The sequence below is a fragment of the Oxyura jamaicensis genome, chromosome 7, assembly GCF_011077185.1.
Source record: "Oxyura jamaicensis isolate SHBP4307 breed ruddy duck chromosome 7, BPBGC_Ojam_1.0, whole genome shotgun sequence".
NCBI classification, from domain to species: Eukaryota; Metazoa; Chordata; class Aves; order Anseriformes; family Anatidae; genus Oxyura; species Oxyura jamaicensis.
In genome coordinates, this window is record NC_048899.1 from 8,801,171 (window position 1) to 8,819,845 (window position 18,675).

The following is an 18,675-nucleotide window of genomic DNA, read 5'->3' on the forward strand; positions in this document are numbered from 1 at the left end:
GTGGTGGGAGCTGCGAGATGCCCGGCGTCAGAGCAGGGCAGCTGAGGTCACCGGGGTGTGTTGTAATGCGATTTGGTACTGCTGTGAGAGTAGGAAACAAAGCCTCGGTTGGAGCATTTGTTGGTCTGTTGCTAGGCAAACGGCTCAAAAACAACCAGATTTTGCAAACTGATTCCTTCTTTTCTATTTTTTTTCTTTTTCCCCATGGCCCTTAATAAATTGTCCAGGGTTGACTGTGATTTTTATCATCGTATCTGCTCTTTGCTGTCCGACTTCTTGAATCACCCCTGAGCTAATTTTCACAACATTCATCCAGGTATTCATCGTGTTGCAGTTCGATGCATGGTCAGGTTGGCTCCTAAGGCACAGGAACTGTTTCTTCTCCAGGAGAACAAGCTCAAGGAAATCAGAGTTTTCACAGTTGTATTGCTGGCATGGATTTTCCTTATATGGGGATTGGAAACACTTATTTCTTAGGCATTTTTTTAAAAAAAGTGCAATCTGTTCCCCGAAGCAAAAGAATAAATAGAACCTCACGTGCTTTAACTTAAACACACCATTTACTTTATAAGATTACCTTGTAAGTGAATTTAAGCTCCGTGTCAAATATCAGAGCTATGGCCATGAAACGGTGCCTTTTTTCTTTTGTGAGTGGTGGAAATAAACCCGGATTTGGTCTTTCCCACGTGCAATTTGTGAGATCCCGCTGCCCACACCAGGCTGCTATTTGCCAATCAGTTCATCCCCCAAAACTGGGAAAATAACGCTTGAAAGCACACAGCTTCCCTCTACTTACAGAGCACAACTTGTTTCCTCTGTCTAGAGGCTCGCTCCCAGCACACTGGTTTTCCCAAAGCACCTTGGGCACGTTTTATCTCCTCGAGGGCCACAGAGAAATCCACATTGTCACACGCAAAGAAAAGCAGTCTTGAATGAATTAGTCTATACATCTCAGTTGGAAAATGATAATTTGAACCATTCCAGCGAAGCAGTGAAATAATACGTGCAAAGTGCCGGAGAGGAGCCCAGCTTGGAGGCTTCTAGTGGAAAAAGAAAATTCGGAGAGACAAAAAAAACCTGGCATGAAGGAGAACGTCATGAGATCAGCCCGTAGAATATGCTGAGGAAGACAGAAAGTGCCTGCCCAGATCTAAGTAACTTGGGCAGCAGTTTGCATTCGTTAAGTTCTGGCTCATCAGATGCATCAAATTAGGAAGGCGCACGAGTGCCGTGGTTATCGTACCGCATCCCTAACGAGCATCCTCTGCCTTAAGGAGCTCCATTTAAACGAGCAGACATAGACAGGGGAATGGCTGCGAGGTAATGAGGTGGTGAGAGGAATGCGGGCTGAAATCAGCACTTGGCTGGCTAAGGATCAAGCCCTTAGTCCCACACGTGAGATAGGTTCCCTTACACCATGCTGTCCCCACCACGTGCTGTCTGCTGCCGACGCTGATGCGAGCTGGGCCTGCCTTTGCCTTTTTCCACGCAGACTTGTTTTTTGGGTTTTTGTTCTTCAGGTGCTCCTTCTAGCCCAGCTGGGCTGCAGGACCAGCGAGCAGTGTGCTGATCCCTACCATGAGTATCCCTGGTGTTATTTTCCTTGTCTCTTTCTCATTGCAGGATCCAACTGTAGCCCACAGCCGTGAGCAGTAAACTCACTTAAAGTCACCCCAGGAAAGAAAGCTACCAAGAAGTTGGACTCTTCTATGCAGAGATGCACAATTTCTCCTTCGGCTCAGCTTCTCCCCAGACAGTAAGTTCATAGATCACAGATGTGCTCTGAAAATGTGGTTAACAGGTAAACAGGCGTACATCCTGGCTAGGCACTGCTGTCGCATACCAGGGAGCTGAAGCACATCTTCAGTACCTCGAGGACTGTATCTCAGCTCTGCTGTTGTTGCCAGCTCACACAAAGATGAGTTGACCTGTCCCAAATCCTTGGTCTCTAACTGGATTTCTGAAAATCTGAGATTTTGAACATCCTTTTCTGAATATGTTTTTGAACAAAGACCTGGTACCTAGTGGGGACTTACAAATATTTTTGGAGTACCACAGCTCTCAAAGGGTAACTTCAGCTTCTCACAAGAATTTTCTAAATTTAATTTAACCATTTCAATATGTCTTTAAATTGTCCGCATTTGTCTCTTACACATTCCTGTCCAGGCTAGAGCTGTCTCCTGTTTCCACTTAGGGTTGCAATCACCAGTGGTTTCCACTCATGCTCCCTGTGCCAGAGATGTGCCCCCTCCGACACAGACACTGCAAGTTGATGACAGTCACTTTGCCTTGATATTTTAGCAATCCGTGTATCAGAAGACACCCTCCTCCTAATGCCTGCTTTCAATTCATATTTCTTCCCCCCAGTATCTACATTTTGGATCACTCTCCCTCCCTGGCACTTGCTATCCTAAACTGAGCCTCATTTCATTGTTCCCTCCTCGCATTTCTGAGCGCTCGGTGCGACACGGATGTTGGCTGCCTGTTTCAAAGCCATTTCAGATGGGAAGGCACTCACTCCTTTGTATTCTCAAAGAATGAATGAGGATGTTAAATAAAACCAGACACCCACTTTAATCTTTTTACCGCTCCCATCAGCATCTCTGCTTTTCTGTTTGGAGCAGCTACTATTTCTCCTCGCCCTGTGGTTCTTCGATCAGCTTGTTATCTGGAGGAAGGGTTTCTCATCTCCCCCACTCTACATGTCTCATGAGACACCATACTAAATGTTTGATTCTTTTTACTGCAGCATTGCCTTCATCTGGGACAATTTGTCCATGTCTGAAGCAGGGCTGTGGTTTATTTGGTGCGATGCCTTTCTTCCTGAGTACGTGTGAATACGCAAAGGGGACTAAAAAGGGACATACGGGCTTAGCACCTAGCTGTTCCTTGCTCATAGTGCTGTTTGTCTCCTGAACTGTAATTTGCCGTGAAGGATACAGCTAATGCGGGTTCCTCCTTCCCACATAACCTCCTCTGTGTTTATGGAGACGTCGGGAAGCACAGGCTGACCTGCTGGGTTGTGCTGCCCATGCACAGGGAACAGGTTGATCTGGGCAAGATTTCCCAGGGTTTTGCTCAGACCACCTTGCAGTGACTCAAGCTCAGGCTGTTCCCCTTGGGAGTTGGTGCTACCGCCTAGCATGCTTGGAGCTAGGATTCATTTTTGGCCCCTGGCCTTTTTTTTTGCTCACTTCATGCCCTTCGTCCAGGTGCCACATCCTGTTTTCTCAGCTTTGAATTTGTCTGATGCCTGCAGCACCTCTGGAACAAGCTGTCTCATGCTACATAGCTTCACATCTCCTTAGAAAATGCCCATATTTAAAGAATTATTGGGCACCCAGCATCTTCCCTAAGGATGCTGCTGAGTGCTCGGCACATGTGATTCATGGTCAGCTCTAAATACGTACACGTGGACTCTAAGCCCTTAACACTTTTCCTAAAAATTTGGGCTAAAATGTAGGACTGTGAAAAGATTCATTAAGGGAGTTGCCACAGTATGTGTGCATCATCCATGTGTCATTTAGGTATTGTAGCAAGCTCAACCCAAAAGAGACATCTTCCCTTTATCCTCACCATCTCTCTGACAGGTTTGCACGTAGAACTGTTTCCACCGAGTGTTCATTTCTTCCACAGGCAGCAAAGCCAGAACAACTTCCTAATTAGCCCTGGAATTGCCCCCAGGCAATCTGCAGATGAGTCGCCCTTGAAGTACAGCCCCGAGGACAGACGTGTTCAGAGGCATCTTCTGCAGCTTTCGCACGAAAACAGAGCCATCAGAATGGTCAGCACCAGCCGTGTGGGATCCAGGTTAGGTTAGGGCCAGTGCTTAAAGCCACCACGCTCAGTTCAGGATTGCTCTTACCCGGATGTTCCTTCGAGGACAGCGATCCCTAATGGTCAGTCCCTTCTGATGGAAGTTGCCTCTCCCTGATCCTTAATACTAATGGATACCACCCAGTTCTTGCAATGTTTCAAAATGAAATGTAATTCTGTTTGAATGGAAGCTCCTTGGGGTAAAAATCCCACTCCCGTGAAAGCAAATGGGAATTTTTCCTCTGGCTTTCATGGAATCCAGATCTGGCGAGCCACGAATGCAGACCTGTCACATTTCTTTCTCTTCCTTCATCAAGTTACTGCATTTTTTTTCCTGGGAATCAGCTTAGCGAATTCTCATCTGACCAAATACCTCTCTGAGGTACCTCAGTGAGACTGGGACGTTTCCTGTGGCTATTGCATCCGCTTCAATGTTCTTATAAGCGAACGTCACAGCTCTCAACCATTGAAACAGGCTTTTCTTTCACAGCAGCAAAGCAGCAAGCCAGCCTGGATAAGATGAGAGGGACACCGTAAATATTACATAGGATCTGAGGCATTTGCTGTAAATTCAACAGGAACTTTTCCAGCTTCCCACTGGGAGAGATTTCTTGGGAATAGAAAACCCTCTGGAGCTTGTAATAACTTCTTAAGCGATACTGGGATTTTTGACATTCCGTGTTACACAACAGGAAGCAGAATCTTAATAGAAATGCTGCACACAGTTGCCTTTAATAGGAAACAGTCTACACGCAGTGGAGGAATACTTAAACTACTCTATGCCCTTTTTTAATTAAAAAAAAAAAAAAAAAAAAAAAAGGATTTTAGAAAATTTTTAAATTTACTGAATGCCTTATACTGCTATTCAAGGAGATGTGTGAGAGTGGCAAGAGCAACCTGTTGTACCCTAAAGGCAAGCTGGGTCCTGGGAAGCATAGGACAAGGGCCTGTCTGGTGAGTGTCATCAGCTTTGTTTTTGCAGATGCAGACCTTTTTTACAGACATTTTTTGAGCAGAATGGGGGCTGGCTTCAAACGTCAAGCTGGCAGAGTCTGGTTTTGTTCATCTGGAATAGGAGCTTAGGGTGCAAAAGCCTGACTGGGAGTTGCAGCCACACATAAAAGGAAGGGGAAGCCAGCTAAATCTGCAAGCCAGACTTCTGACTGCTTGCTTATTTGGAGTGTAAGACAAGGCAGGGGGAAAGGTAGGGCTGCTCCCAAAAAAAGGGTTTCCATACCCTCGCAGAAAATGTTGAATGCCTCCTTTTCCCCTCTACACAGGTAAGAAAACATAGTCAGCACAATGTACATGGTGAACTACGGTTAGCAACTTGTCAGTATCTGCCTTGCAGAGAATTTATCTGCTGGGATCCTAACTCCCCGGGGCATTGCTCAGCTGCGTTTGGTGGTCCGAGGGGTGATGTGGCTGCCTGAGGCTGGGCGTGCGGTCAGGGAAGTTTGCTGAGCAGAATTTGGCCATACAGACAACAACTGAGAACCAAAAAAAAAAAAAAAAAAAGGAAGAAAAAAAAAAAGGGGGGGCGGGATTCCCCCCAGCTCCTGACCCCTTGTGTTCTGGTACTCGAGAAATACCCAGAAGATTCAATAGTCCTAAATATGTTTTCCCTGACTTTCAGCTGAGAGAAATTCCTTCCAACTGATGTTGCTTTATAACACAAACCACGGGGCAGACGATCTTGAATTTAGCCCAGCCCTTTTGCTTTAGGGTAATTCGCAGCTGCTTTTGGGGGCTTGAGCTGCTCCTTCCCCATCAGTAAGAGGCCAGTGAGTAACACGTATGAGTAAGCCTGCTCAGATGTCTGTGCAAACGAACCTTTCCCGTCTGAAGGGTGTAAAAATGATCCAAAGGAAGCCGAGGTCTGTGCCACATGGGGAGGACTGGAGCACGCCTTGGCAGTGCCGCTCACCTCTGGCTGCAGGCGAGCCCTGGCCAGAATCCGGGCTCCTCGCCCAGCCCTTGTTTCATTTCCGAATTTAAACCTGGAATAATGTTTACAGTAAATAAAGGCCACCTCCGTGTCCGGGAAGGGATTTAATTTCCATCCATCTTTGTGCTTTCAAAGGAGTTGCAGTTCATAGCAAGCCTTGGGAAAGGGGGCTGAATTTTAGTAAAGGGGGGATCTGTGGGCAGCACCCAGCACTTTGACTTTCCTGCTTGTAACATGCTCCAGCAGCTCTGCTGATCATTTATGAACCCTTTACGCATCACTTTCAAATGGGACAGCACTGTGAAGGGTGCTTGATTGCTGCCTAGCCTGCTAAAAAAGGCAAATAAAAGCTAAGGGGCCAGGTTTTCAAGGAAATCCGTGCCTGAGGGTTGCGTTAGCCCCCGGTGCTTCAGGAGCACACCGTGACACCACAGAGAGAAAAGGGCTCTTGTGCTTTTGCAGCCTCTCCCAAAACGTACGTGACAGACCGGAATTTTGTCCTGGAAGTTTGCTTGTGTGGTCATCCCCGCAGTCTGGGACATTTCACTTGGGTTTGCTTGGGTCTCCAGGCAGAGCTGCTGGGAATAATAACAAAACAGAGTCTGAAATCTGGATGTGAGCTACTGCAAAAAGGTGTTGTTTTTTCCTTCTGTACCACAGGGTTGTGTGCTGAGTTGACTTTCAAAAAAACCTTGCAGGGAGAGAGCTGTCGTGGAGGGAGGACTGGTTCCAGCAAAAAACACGCCTGTAAATGCAATGCTGTGCTCTTTCCTGCAGGCCACCTATAACCACAGCTTTAACGTTTGTGTGCCCCTGGGGACCCCGCAGACAAGGATTTCCTCTACACTCCTGCTCCTGGCCTGCTGTGGGGCTGTAGGAAGTCATTTTGCAGCTGTCTGCCTCAGTTTCCCCCACACAGTAAGTTGCTCAGGATTCCTTGACTTGTGCCTCTCTCTCACCCCTCTCTAACTGACTCCAGAAAAGCTTTTCCAGCCTTAATAACATTTTGTCGCTTCTGTCCTCAGGCGTGTTTAAAAAGGCTTGGTTTTCATCAGGTGGCTAGTAAGGTGAGAATCGTCTCCCGGTACGGTTTGTCAGGCCTAGCCCTCCTCCCCAGCTCGTATCAGAAGTGCCCCCCCTGCTCCTCAGCATTAAATTCAACTCCTCAGACTTGTTAAAAACTCTCGGTTTAGCTTCCTGCTTAAAGCTGTAATTTTAGATCCTCCGTGGGTATAAATAGACACAAACACACAGCGCAGTTAAGCTGACATTCACCGGGAATAAGGCCCAAACGTTTATTTCTTCTCTTCACCTCCACGTCTTTCAAACGGAGACATTTTGGGAACTTAATCTCCCGTGAAACCTATAGGTTTCAGTCTAAAGTGGACATGGATCTGCAGGTTTATTGGTTAAATCTTTATAGGAAATAAAACGCCTGTAACAGGACCTGCGTACAGACCTTCAGTGGCGTTTCTTCGTGATGGTTTGGGAGATCCTGCAATTAATGTGGTGACCCACCAGAAACACTGGGAGTTTGTCATTCCTTCCCCGTGACTAAGCATATACAGTGTTTGGAAGAGGAGGTTTTTTATTTTTAAGAAGAATAATGATAACCCAGCGGATACTTGTGGAGTTCAAGTGGAGCTCATCTCCCCTGCGTCCATCTCGGATGACTCAGCTCTGCGCTGGAGATATGCGGGGCAGGAACCAGGACACGAGCGTGTCGTACACATCCGTCACACACAAGAGATGGATGATCTGGAATCGACCATCACAGGATGTTGAAACGGCTGCAGGGCTTCAGCAGGGCACGGTGGCTTCATGCTCACAGGGCACCATTCCTCAGTGCCTCCGACTCCGTGCCTCAAGCATTGTCCCTCGTGCTGAGAAGGATGTTCTGAACTCAAAACGGGGTCCTGTACCCCACTGCTGTCACAGGGCTCCTGCAACAGCAACTCCTGGCTCCGACAAGGCCATCCACGTTGCCTACCACACATTGTCTTTGCCTTCTCCCCGTTGAGCTCTGTTTTGGGGAGCTCTTTGCAGCAGCCTATATATGCACAAAGCAGCTGGTCAGAAATGTTTGGTCAGGGCTTTTCTTTCCTCCCTTCCCCCATGAAAAATGACATTGAGACAAACTGCTTCCCACAGAGAAACTTCCCTTTGCGTGGACATTGCTGGAGGAGGAGGGGATGCCCCAAAACGCTGAATTGCCTAGGAAGGATGCAAACATCTGAGAGCACTTAAACGCAGAGAGGGAAAAACTCCAAACGTGTCCCTTCTCACTGGACTCAAGTGCTTGAGCACGTTTTCTCACAGCAGTAATGTATGTTTAACCTGAGGTGTTTTCCTCAGCTGATAAGGCTTTTTCTAAGGGCTTATTCTGCTACTCAGGGCATGAATTCGCAGCGTTGCCATCCGTGCCCCTTCCCAAGCCTTAAATCCAATCCAGTAAGAGTGTCTGAGGGGATCGCCCCGTCAGGCCGGATCCGTCGGCGGCAGGCGAGAGAGGAGGGGGAAGATTTTTGCATTCTTTCGAAACATACGTTGGAACGTTTCCATCGGAAAGAAAAGTGCTTACACAGCTTTAGTTACTTCTACATGTGCTTTGGATTGTGTGAAACTCTATCTGCTTTTTCTCAGCAGAGTCCTGATCCCCGGGTGAGGGAGGGAGACAGCCAGTGCCGGTTCCTTGCACCACAGCCCCACCAAGATCCCCACCAGTGCTTCCCCCGGCGAATCCTTCTGAGGCAAGCACCAAGAAAAGTCCCCACCACCTGCATTTTTTGGGCCAGGTAGGTGGGAGGAGGGGATGTTCCTCCTCAGGCTCAGAGGACTCGTGAAAGCAAAGTATTCGGGGCATAAAGGGGGGAAAATGCTCAGACAGCTCTGTTTGCCTTTCCTGAAAATGAGGAGATTCCCTCTTTTGTGTCTCAAAAAAGAGTCTGGGGAAAGGGATGAATGTGGGCTTGTGTGTGTAGCCACAGTACTGCTGTAGGCACCAGCCAAAACGTCACCATTTCACGGCTCCTGGTGGGCGCTATGGTGTCTCCACTGCTGCTGCCCACAGAAATGTGCATCCCCCAAGGGGCTCGGCCTGTGTGTGAGGAGGAGGAGGAGGAGACAGCTCCCTGAGAGTGGGGTAAGGCAGGGGAAGCACTGGGAATGTGAACACCACAAAAACAAATCTGTTAATCATTACAGCCCAGCAGTGCTGCTAGCAGCTGCTACTTTTCAGGCTGGACCCTCACCCTAAACAGATATCTCGAGCACCCCTGGGCTCAGCTTGGCTGAAAACTAACCAGGGTCTGGAGAAACAGCAACTTGGGGGCACCTTCCAGGCTCCTGAATCAGCATTTTGAAGGCTAGATGTGCTGAGCTACCCGCCTGTCTTCCCCTGAGGCATGTGTGTATACATGCAGATATAAAATACACATGTAGATATGTGTTAGTACACACACTCATGCCTCTGTGAAATGTCAGCCAAAAAATAATTCAAAGATTTCTCGGCCTGGTTCAAATGCTGTTAAGCTTCAGAAATTACAGCCCCCTTCAGGAGTGGGTAAGAGCTGACACAAAGCAGCAATAACCCCAAATTTCCCAGCTGTTGTGTCTGGCCTTTTGAAAAGAGGAATTCCTTGGTACAGAGCCTGAAACCTTACTCCTTCCACTCTGCATTGCCTGAGGGCGCTAGCATGAAAAGGATGCATGAGAAAGGATTTATTACCAGCAAGGTGCTTGCAGCAGCTCGAAGACTTAAGTTAGGTGGACATGAGGGAGATGGGGAATAACCCTTGCTACTTCTTCTTTTCTTCCCAAGACCGTCTTCATGGAGAACTGCTTGCAAGAAACACGTTATGCTCCAGAGTCTGGTGGCCCTAAACATTAGAGGAGATGGCTCCTAGCTCTTTGTGGACTGGTTACGTTGGCTGCAGTCTGGGCTAAAAGAAACATGAAGCAGAGCATGATCATCACAGCAGAGCTCCACGACAATGTATGGCGCTGTGCTTGTTCTGTTTTAGCTGAGTTTTCTTGGGGAATTTATTTCTCAAGACTGGTGGAATAGCAGCAGGTAAATGTAGGAACCATCTGTGATGCTTTCAGCTATGGGCAGAGTATGTGTAAAGAGAAATAGAGGTTATTCCTAGAAATTCAGGGGAGCAGATTTCACCACGACATGGACCAAGAGTGGAAGGTGTTCCCTTTTAACTTCCTTGTGCACATGACCTAAGGCAGGTAACGTCCCCTTGAGAACATCCCTGACCAGGACCACACAAGCTGCGTGGCAGCATGAAGAAGCTTTAAAATGGTCCACAGAGCCCCACTCTGCCTTGCATACATCTTCGGTGAAGACTTGTGGTTGTTGGGGTGAGCAGTGGGAAACACTTGAGTATTTCTATGTCACGATCCAGATTTCCATCAAAATCTTGAAGAGTTTCCTGTTTAAAAGCTCCCCTTCTGCACAAACAGAAACAATGTCAATTTGTTACAGCAACACCTCGCCATTTTCTGCTAGGTTTAACCAGCAGACAGCACAGAGCCAAAATAAAGGTACTGCCTAGCAGACCCACTAAAAACTCCTTGTGACACTGTTTATGGGACAGTAAATGCAGCAGCACTAGTCCATTTGTACTTGTACTGGCGTGGGGCACATCTCAATGCAGTGGCAAAGGACTGTGACAGCAGTTCAAAGCCATCTTTCTTCACACTCTCAGCTCTACCTGAAGTGCTTGTAGGGAGGGTTGACATCACTGTGGCTGAAATTCTGGCCAATTCTTGGGCAGAATTCCTGGCTGAAATTCTGTGACATCTTACCTGTGGCTGAAATTCTGGCCAATACTCCAAACCGGCTCCAGAACTGCCCAGCCAGGCAGAGCAGAGATGTTCTCTTTTTCCCCATCTGTGCCTCAGTGTTTCCCCTAAACTGCATAGCATTGTGGTTTGTAGCAGGTTGGTTCTGTCTGGGAGTGGAACCAGACAGAAAGCATTTTCTGCACCAAAATGCCATACATTTTTATTTTCCCAGCATAAAAGAATTAGGGATGGAAGATCCTCCTCTCACTGGGGGGCAGCTCAGGCTGGCTCTCTTGCTGCTTTCAGCTGTATGGTACAAAAAAGCAGTAGCAGGGAAGATCCCAAACCTCTCTTTCAGGCTCTATCCACCAGCAGGAGATGCTTCTAGGTTTTAGCACTGCACTTGAAGATTATCCATTCTTCTTCATCGCACTTGTAGCCCGCATGGAAATGTATGACTCAATGAACTCAAGGAACAACAAAAAGTCGGTAATCTGTCTTCAGTTGCATGAAAGATGCAGCACAGATTTAAGGCAAACTTTGTGCTTCCTCTGACAAAAGCGAGTCTGCAGGAACTCAGAGCTTTCCTCCTTTTGGTCTCACCCCCCCCCGCCCCCCCGGCCATCCACATCTTCCCTCCATCTGAGGACACGCACATGCAATTATTTTGATGTAGACTCCTATTGTTCACAAAGCTCTTTGATGGTAGAAACCAAGCTATGTATTTGTAGTGCTTAATTGGGTACCAACGCAAATGCTGATTTAGAGCAGGACGTGTAGCCCTGTCCTACGCTTTATTAACACTGCATGCAGAATCCCACCACTAAAGTCAGATCCTTTCAATCAGAACTGAGCACACGAGGCTGAATTTTGTGGTATGGGCATTGTAATAAACTTCTGTATAACCAGAATCCCAAACAGAGACGCTGATGTTTCCTCTATGAAGTGTTAGCTTGAAATGTTTCTTTCAATATATGTATGTATGAAGAAAAATCTGATGCAAAACACTCAGACTTGGGGAGCATTTTATTATGAGATATGTGTCAAAATGGCCTAAATATGTTGAAAAAGACAAGTCATGATTTGCCTCATGGCTTTAGCAATGATTAGTTTGATTAGTTTGTAACAAATGCTGCAAATATGAAATGATTGAAAAGAGAGAGATGAAAAGTGCCTGCGTTTGGCTTATTTTGGCTGTGTGAAACCTGTTTTTTTGAGCTGAAGAGCATCTGCAACTCCTGTTGACTTCAGAAGGAGGATGCTACCTCGCAGATTTGAACAACATAGAGTGGAAACAGCAAATCATTCATCACATAAATCAGCTCCAATAAAATGATCTCATATTTATTTATGTCCCTAGCCAAATCTGCACTCATTTCCTCCGTGAAAGGTAATACATTGCCTCAGCTAGAGTCTTGGGTATCAAGCTTTTAAGCAACACAATGCCCGCAGTCCCTGGGGCATTGCCTCAAAAGAGGTCAGGGCTTCTGCAGCTGAGTGATCAGGGAGGGCTGCTGTGACGGCTCCTGCTCATCACCTTGTCTGCACCACCACTTCCCAGGGGCCAGTGGAGGCTGAGGACCACTGGTCAGTGCTTTCTCACATCTCAGTAGTGTTTAGGAACTTGTTTTTCAGTGTCTCCGTGACCATGTTTATCAGTGCCATGTTTCTCACTGCCCAGCCTGCGTTTCCCTTCAGCTTGGTTCTTGCAGAAGGGAAAATGAAGACCTGGGGTCATCATTACACGAGTGAGGTTAATATATAAATGGAATGTTAAGGAGCTAATCCACAATTAACAATAAAACAGGCTCTGTAATTGATTGGCACAAGCTATTAGCAAGTCCATCAGGGTGCCTGTAACCAAACCTTAAAATTGTTTCCATCACTTATCATCTTTTTGTTTTGCACATCAGTAGTTTGTTACAATATCCAACACACACTCCTTGTTAGCCATCCAGGAATTCATCATGGAGATGGGAAGACAGCCTCACGGGTGTATCCTATACCTTGGTATCCTATACCAAGAGTAGTTTGGGTTTTCAACTTGATCATTATTTCCAGTAGCTGGTAAGGCTGTGTAAGCGGAGACACAGCTGGCAATATCATAATTATAGTTATGTTCCATGATGTTTTATTTAAATTTACCTATTTTTTATTTTATTTTCCAGTCTAAGTAACGTTGCAATGTTATTTTTATGATGTAGTCCTGTGGTTTCTAAGCAAAGGTCCACAAAACCCTGCAGGCTGGCTGTCGCAGAGCTGGTCCATGGGTTGTACCAGGCTGCACATCCAAAGGGGCCCCCACAGCTGACATGAAGCTTTTTAACCCATTGCCACAGGGCTCGGCATGCCGGAGGTGTCCCCTGCTACGTGGTGGGTCCTGTTGTTGCTTAGTACTTCAACATACACAGCAACTACAAAACATTTGGGAACTGCTTACCTGCTGCATTCTTGCTCTCAAAGGGATAAGGCTTTGCCAGTATTTTGCATAAAGTTAACCCTAAGGCATGGCCCAGGAGAAATATGTATTTAAATGTTTCAGGAAGAGCTAAAACCTGCTCCCACAGCAATCAAAGGAGGCCTTGCCGTTGTTTTATGAAGTTGGAAGAGATTCAAAGCATCCCATGACAGCTGCTTTGGGCTGTGGGAGTCATGGTTAGGGTTTCTATTGCCGTTCTTTGAGTCACAGTTTGCTCCAGGTCTGTAAAATTCAGGCACTCGGGGTCTTGGTATATGAAATAATGACAGGATTGGGAAAGTGAATGGGATGGGATGGGAGGCTCACCACACATTACCAATGCTAACATTTAAATGTTATATTCATACCATTTCATTAGCTTTTGGTAATGGCATAACCAGTATCATGTCCAAATTTACTTGTACAGAATTTTCTCCTGTGCTGTGTGATTAAGACCACGACCCCTCAGGTCTGAAGCCTGCTAGAGCTGATTTTGGGGTGCAGGTGCTGGACCATGGGATGGGCAACAGGGCTTGGGAAAGAGCTTGTGAGCATCGTAAAAGCATATTGCTTCTGGCTTCCAGGAGGTTTTGGTGTGCTGGCATCAGAGCTTTTGTCTGTCCCTCTCATAATAGGCAAGCATCTCACCGTCTGTAATACATGCCCCTTCCCTAAACCCTCTATTTCAGTATGGAAAAGGCAGTAGAGGATGTCTTATCTCCGAATTTACAGGGGACTTGCTGCAAGGGCTGAACCCAGGCCTCCCAAGCTCCAGGCTCGGCCTCACATCACCAGCAGCTCCTGCCCTCTTCCTCTGCAGCTGCCGGGCCGGAAAAAGCTGTGGCCATAATCTGGTGCTAAATCTCTTCTGATCAAGTAGCTTTGCTCTTAACAAAATAATCCTATAGAATGACTTGGCTCTCAGCTGGGAGCAGTAGGAAGATCTGGGCAGTGTATTACAGGCAGGGCACGGCACCAGGAAATTAAGCTTTATTATGTGTGCTCTGGCAGTGGAGCACACACAGAAGTGATGTTTATGGCATTCGCGCCACTGTTCTTTCTTAATTCCTAATCCTTTTCCTATCACAGTATGGTTGGGATGTTCTCTTAGGGGAAAGCAAGGCTAATTTTTGTTTTTTATTTCTATGGTGTTTTTGTTTATTTTTTTTAAAGCTGACAGATGAGCCAAGAGCCCTGCCAGGTCTGTCTGTGTTCACTCCTGGAGCGAGCACGTCAGATGAGGCATGAGCCAGACCTATCAAGGGTAGGTTCATCACCAAAATTTCTCCAGCTTGATCCCCTGACACCCACTGTCATCTTCTGCTGGCAGCCATGAGGCCAAGACCACCAGTATTCTCCCTTCTTGGAGCCCAGGGCTGTCAGGGTTTGGAGGCAGGACAGTCATTGTGGTGAGCATCACCACTGCTGCCCAGACCCACAGAGTAAGGGACAGGGGTGTCCCTTTGAGACCAGCTTGTCTGCCACATGGGAGCTCATTAATCAGGCTGCAGATTAGTAATCTGGTGTTTAAAAGCATTATCATACTTTTTCCTCTCACCTTTAGGAGCCTGGTAGTGGTAATGAAAGGCTGAAGCCCTGGCTTCAGTTCCTTTCTAATTTAAAGATTAGATACCGGCGTACTGAAAATCTTTTTCCATTTACCTTGGCCAAATCTTGAAAAAAAAGTGGAGTCATGACCCAAAGCAAAATCTCCCTGTTAAGTTGCTGGCATGCTCTTTTGCCTCTGAGAGTCAGTTACGTTGGGGTTTTCCCATTGTTGTAGGGCATTGTAGTGCTGATAATCAGAGGGCCTTTCTCTAAAAATCTGCTCCATGGAAACAGTCATGATTTTCAGATGAAAATTTTAATTTCCTTCTCTGGAAATAACAGTGCTTACTGAACCTTCAGTTAGTTTTCGTCCATGTTTGTGAAGTATTTTGCTGAGCGTGGCCAAAAGGAGGGGCATAGAGGGCAGACTGGTAGTTTTCAGTACAAAAAAAAAAATCCTGAGAAAATTTTCAGGGGAAAATGAGGAGATGCCTCCAGTTCATCAGAGTGTAAAGGGCTCAGCCAGCCTGAGACTTCCCTATTTCAGATATGGTGCAGATACCCGATAAAGTCAACTCTTCTCACCTCTGGAGCTGCAAATGGCACATTTATAATAGGATCCTGAGGAACAAGGGGCTCCGGGTTCAGCGTGAGTTATTCAACACTTCTCAGGCCATGTGTGAGCTTGAGCCTTCGCTTCATTCACCACGTTAATGCTAAACGCTGCTGAAACCACCAGGTCTCCCTCCAATAGCTTTCCTATTAAAACTATTTATTTTACAGGATCTCTCTGTTCCCAAATATATACTGGTTTAACATTTCTGGAAAGGGTTTGGCGAGGCTTGCTTGGAACTGGACCTTTGCTCCCTCCCAAGGTTCATGAACCTTCACAACTCTCTAGGTGAACTCAGCCTGACTTTCCCATATATAACCAAATCCCAGGCCAGGTCAGTCTCATTTGGTTTCATGTTTCACTACAGGCATTTTTTCACAGCTCCGGTTTTAAAGACCTGAGCGTGGGACAGAGACAGGGCTCCCATAAACGCAGGCCATGGCCATGATAATCCTCGTGCATCCCCTTTGTTGTATCTGATGTTGAAATGTGTTTCCCTGTAGCAAAATCCTGGAGTCACTGAGATGTGAATTAGTAGCAAAGCAGAAATGGAAGAGGAGTGTTTATGGTTCGTATGTTAAAATAATTCCTCCAAGGTTTGATTTACTCCCAGCCTCACACTAATTCTGTTTGGTCTGAGGCATTGCAAGTTTGCAAAAGTACCCAAAATGTTGAGGGAGGGAGCTCAGTTTGTTCTGAAATGACCACAAAAGGGCAAAGGCATTGGCTGGAAATGCACACTATAATGCATAGTATGCAAAGTCTGCCAAAAAGTCTGAATTAGACAATTCTCTCCTGCTATTTCCTTATAAGAGCCCAAAGAGGCGGTGCTTTATGTCAAGAAGCATGAGTCAATCCTCAGAGGAGGATGCTCAAATGGAAAACAGATCGGAGGAGGGCTCTGCAGGCTGTGCTGCTGCAGGTCCTGTCCCTTGAAGTGAAAAGCAGAGGAAGGGAGGAAAAATGGGATCGGTAACAAATGATGTGATGGCAGAGTGTCAATCACAGCGGAATTTCAGCCTGGCCCCGTATTACAGCGGCACTGGGAGTGCTATTCCAGCAAAGGCTGCGTCAGCACTTTGTTTAGCTTATACACCAATTTATTATCTGCCCTTTGGGCTGAGGCTGATTTTTCTAGGAGTTAACCTGGCAACAGCTCTCACCGTGTATTTTCAGCTAGTGCATAGCTCAAGAGTTGTTTAACCTCTCACCCCTGCAGCCTCGGCCCCGGCTTATCCTACCACAGCGCAATTTGCTTGGAGTGGCTGGGGATGTAAGCCTGAAATGCAGGCTCTGCAGCAAAGACAGGGGCTTGCACAAAGCTCCCACCCTCAGAAAACACCTGCATGCTGTCCCCTCAGCCTGAAAGTCTGCTTGGAGGCGGCCAGAACCGGTGGGTGTTTGGGGGGATTCCTTCTCTTCTGACCTTGAGCATCACTGGGCCAAGGGAAGCAGGGCACTGATTTGCGATGGCAAGCAGTGGAATTGTCCTACCTAATTACCGACCGCCTGCTGGAAAAATGGGTCTAAATACATCTTCTTCATTCAATTCTGTTGTGGAGTGAAATGCTGTAGCTTAAAATCCCGCCTTTGTAATGGGACTTGAAAGCAGCCAGCGTGCCTGGTGGGTGATGGCTCATTAACCCACGATAACTTGATCAGACCACGCTGAGAGAACGAAGGGCAAGGGGTTGCTGGAACGAGGCGTTACTCTCCCAGGAGCTCCAATGTCGCTGAGATGGGAAACCATGGCATCGCTTGCTGGGGTGTGAAGCCTCCTGCTTAAATCAGGCTCTGTGCCTGAAGGTTGGAGGGTGGTAAATATGCCACCAGTTCTGAAAGCATCTCCTGGGACCTATATACCAGGAAGTGTGACTGCTATGTCAGAGCAGCTGGCAGAGATGTTTGAATTAGTAGGCACTTGGATAAAACTGATAGACTGGGGAGGAGCTAGTGTGGTGCTTGCAGGGAGAAATCACACTTCACAAATCTATTAGAACTATCTGGAGTGTCAAACAACATTTAGCTGAGGTTGAGCTGGCTGACTGAGGCATTTAACAAGGTCTCTTACCATGAGCTTTTTAAGTAATGAAATTGACATAGAAGAAGGGAAAGACGTTTAATCAATTACAGGCTTGTGATGATAACAAACAAAGCTCAGGTCTAAATCTTCAGATTGTACAGTGAAGAGGAGTTGTGGTATCATTTATGGTATCATAAACACAGTATCATTTATAAATCGGTCTTGTCTGGAATCTCCCAATCTGGTGAAGAAGTTTTGGGTTAATTTAAATCTGTGCCCAGACAGCACTTGCTTTGGATTTACCAAACAAAAATCCATTCAAGCTAGGTAAGGTTACCCCTGTTGTTCTTACTACAGCATTTACAACTCTCAGCTAAGATCCTGGTGGGAAACTCTTCCTGAAAAGGCCAAAAATCTGGTGGTAGATATAGGCATGCCATCAAGTGAGGGAGGCTGTTTTTAGAGCAATAAATGGACCATCTCTTGTGACCAATCCCCCTGTGAAAGTCCAGCAAGGCAAGCAGTAGCTCGTGAAAGGAGGTCTGGCCAGAGAAAAGAGTTTTTGATCATGAGGGAGAGGTTCGGGGCTGTAATGAGGGTGGAAATATCGATGAAACACAGTACCAGAGGAAAGGGCTATCTTCCTGCTATCCAAAGGATACGAGCTATTTTTACACTGCATCACCTACACATTTTACACTGCACGTCCAGAACAGCTCAGCTGTGTCCCCAGATACCTCCACAGCCTGTACTATGCCTCCTGTTTTATGGAGATTTTCTAGTCCTGTTAGCAGAAGAATTTAGCTTTTCAAAGAAAAAATATATATTTAAAATTTCACCATAAATAACCGAAGTCCAGAAATACAAGGTTAAATGGCCAGGAATGAGGATTCTGTCTGGTTTCCAGAAAGCAAGTGCTTGAGGGCTGCAAAGGAAAGACACCCAAATTATGAGCTAAGCCTGAGCGCTGAAGCTGCACGCAGGAAGGTGTCCAGTGATTGTTGGAGAATAGCTTGTCTTGGTCACTGACCAGGATGATCGCATGGTGAAGTTATTGCTCTTCCCAGATATCCACTCCTAGTCAGTGGCCAAAACCAATTAGGAGCGATCGCATCACCCCACAGAAGGCAAATATGCTGTCAGTCTGCCGTTGAGCAACAGTGCTGCTTATTAGCTTATTGAGGATGTAATAGGAATAGCAACGGGTGAATAGTTCATGACAGATTATTTATGTGTCGGACTTCCTCCCGTTCGCTCTGTTTGCAAATTGACCTTGACTTTCCCTGCTACATTCATAACTCAGGACTGCTCGGTAACTCATTTCGGTGGCACAGCTCATTTGAGATGGCTTTGGATATCTGAAAAGTGGGCTGTTTTTGACTCTTGGCTCCCTCTCTCCAAAGGTCTTGATACATTTTGGCGAAGATGTTTTACAGAAGCAACATGGGGAAATGGGGGGAGTCATCAGCCACATG

General features: G+C 46.5%; 1 long non-coding RNA gene across 4 annotated transcripts in view; it reads left to right on the forward strand.

Annotated features, from left to right (window-relative positions):
* Nucleotides 1-1,623: 1,623 nt before the first annotated feature.
* Nucleotides 1,624-18,675, forward strand: part of LOC118170029 — a 49,491-nt gene continuing 32,439 nt past the window's right edge. Inside the window, exons 1-5 of one of the 4 annotated variants that reach the window (XR_004752440.1) lie at nucleotides 1,624-1,756; nucleotides 3,637-3,810; nucleotides 6,542-6,682; nucleotides 8,408-8,559; nucleotides 9,585-9,758. This is a non-coding gene — a long non-coding RNA (uncharacterized LOC118170029). Of the gene's footprint in view, nucleotides 1,757-3,636; nucleotides 3,811-6,232; nucleotides 6,398-6,541; nucleotides 6,683-8,407; nucleotides 8,560-9,584; nucleotides 9,759-18,675 lie in introns of those variants that run through there. The other 3 variants (XR_004752442.1, XR_004752441.1, XR_004752443.1) reach the window with 3 other exon arrangements.